We start from the raw sequence: 2,500 nt of genomic DNA, 5'->3' as shown, positions 1-2,500 counted from the left end.
TCCGGTGTGTGGAGACCGGAATTGGGCAAGCTGTGCTCTCGTCTTCTGGGGGTGACATTTCTCCCTGAGCGCTGCTGGCATTAGAAAGACCATTCGAAGAAGGGTGAGGGTCGGGGTCGGGGAAGCGAGCGTCAGGTCTCGCCGCCCCGATTTTCCCAACCAAGAAAGCAGGACGCTTGAAACTGCGATGGGAGCTTGGATCGGAAGGCAAGAGATCTAGGCAAGAACGGAAGCTTTCAACTTCAAACCAGCTATGTAAAGCAACCCCTCGCACGCGACATCCATCGTGGCAGGGAAACAGAAACAGAGACGCCGGTCCGGCCGAGGCTGCCCGAGCGGCCCGGTAGACCGGGCCGTCTGTCCGTCTTTAAGTCGAAAGACGACTTTAAATCTAAAAACGGTTTTAAGTCGAAAGTGTGGGTTAGGGTTAGGGTTAGGGTTAGGGAAAAAAGTTATAGGGTTAGGGTTGGGGTTAGAGAAAACAGTTGTAGGGTTAGGGTTGGGGTTAGGGTTAGGGTTAGGGTTAGGGAGAAAAGTTGTAGGGTTAGGGTTAGGGTTAGGGTTAGGGTTAGGGTTGGGGTTGGGGTTAGGGTTAGGGTTAGGGTTAGGGTTAGAGAAACAAGTTGTAGAGTTAGGGTTAGGGTTAGGGTTAGGGTTAGGGTTAGGGTTAGGGTTAGGGTTAGGGAGAAAAGTTGGGTTAGGGTTAGGGTTAGGGTTAGGGTTAGGGTTAGGGTTAGGGTTAGGGTTAGGGAGAAAAGTTGGGTTAGGGTTAGGGTTAGGGTTAGGGTTAGGGTTAGGGTTAGGGTTAGGGTTAGGGTTAGGGAGAAAAGTTGTAGGGTTAGGGTTAGGGTTAGGGTTAGGGTTAGGGTTAGGGTTAGGGTTAGGGTTAGGGTTAGGGAGAAAAGTTGTAGGGTTAGGGTTAGGTTCAGGTTCAGGCTCAGGGTTATCATTCTGGAAATGATATTAGCAGAAGCAATGGAAGAAAGCAAAGAGAGGGAGGGAGGGATAGATATTAAACGGGATGGACGAAACGTAGGGAGCGCACACAAGACACGCGATGAGAAACCACCCGCCCAGAGAAATTCATCTCCGATTTACCGAGAAGACAGGGAGAGCAGAGAGATCGCAATGGATGGGAAACACGACGGGAAAGCACAAAATATCGGCGAGCTGGCGAGAGCAAAGATATCGAGTAGATTCAAGAGAGAAAGCGGAATTATTTGATAAACAACGTAGAGATGACCAAGAACAGGAAAGATGGAGAGATGAAAGTGGGGACGGACGACGGGAGGAGAAGAAAGAACAGCCAAAAGAGAGCCAAGTAAGAGAACAAGACGAGAAAGCGTCGAGAGAAGGAGCAGAAGAAGTTGAAGAAAGAACAAAGGGACCTAAGAACGACTTGCTCCACAAAGCAAATAGGTCAGCAAGAAATAAGAATAATTTCCTTGACTAGAAATGGACTGGATTCGGCCATTCGGCAAGAGGAAGGAAAATATGGAATAAATGAGGGAAGTTAAGATGAGAAATGAAAGGCCTACGAGAGGTTCCTCTGGGAAAACTACACCCAAAACTTTGGAGGAAGGAAGATGGCAGAAATTGTAACAAACTTTTCACTTGAAGTCAAGCTTTTCACGTCAAACCAGCTCTTTCAATCAACCCCTCGCAGCCATCCTGGCAGGGAAGCAGAAAACGGAAACACTCCGGTCCGGCCGAGGCCCGGGTAAACCGGTCCCGCCCGAGCGTCCCGGTAGACCGGGACGGCTGCCCGTCACGGACACCCCAGGGCCCCGGCGCGGGCACCGAGGCGACGGCGGAGGTCCCCGACCGAGGCCCGGGGCCCCCGCGCCGGGATCCCGTACATCCATCAAGGCGGGGAAACAGAAACACTCTAGGCCGGCCGAGGCCCGGGTAAACCGGACCCGCCCGAGGCCGTCCCGGTAGACCGGGACGACTGCCCGGCGCGGACACCCCCGGGGGCCGGCGTGGGCACCGAGGGGACGGCGGAGGTCCCCGACCGAGGCCCGCGGCGCCGGAGCCGGGATCCCGTGCATCCATCGTGGCGGGGGAAACAGAAAGGCTGATCCGGCCGGGGCCCCGGTAAGCCGGACCCGCCCGAGGCCGTCCCGGTAGACCCGGCCCTCTCCCCGTCTCGGGCACCCCAGGGGTCCGGCGTGGGCACCGAGGCGACGGCGGAGGTCCCCGACCGAGGCCCGCGGACCCGGAGCCGGGATCCCGTGCATCCATCGTGGCGGGGGAAACAGAAAGGCTGATCCGGCCGGGGCCCCGGTAGACCGGGAAGACTGCCCGGCGCGGACACCCCCGGGGTCCGGCGTGGGCACCGAGGCGACGGCGGAGGTCCCCGACCGAGGCCCGCGGCGCCGGAGCCGGGATCCCGTGCATCCATCGTGGCGGGGGAAACAGAAAGGCTGATCCGGCCGGGGCCCCGGTAGACCGGGACGACTGCCCGTCGCGGGCACCCCCGGGGTCCGGCGGGGGCACC

This window comes from Pituophis catenifer, unplaced genomic scaffold (assembly GCF_029215685.1).
Source record: "Pituophis catenifer annectens isolate HBS135680 unplaced genomic scaffold, rPitCat1.0.hap2 SCAF_40, whole genome shotgun sequence".
Taxonomy (NCBI): Eukaryota; Metazoa; Chordata; class Lepidosauria; order Squamata; family Colubridae; genus Pituophis; species Pituophis catenifer.
This window is presented reverse-complemented; position numbering follows the sequence as displayed.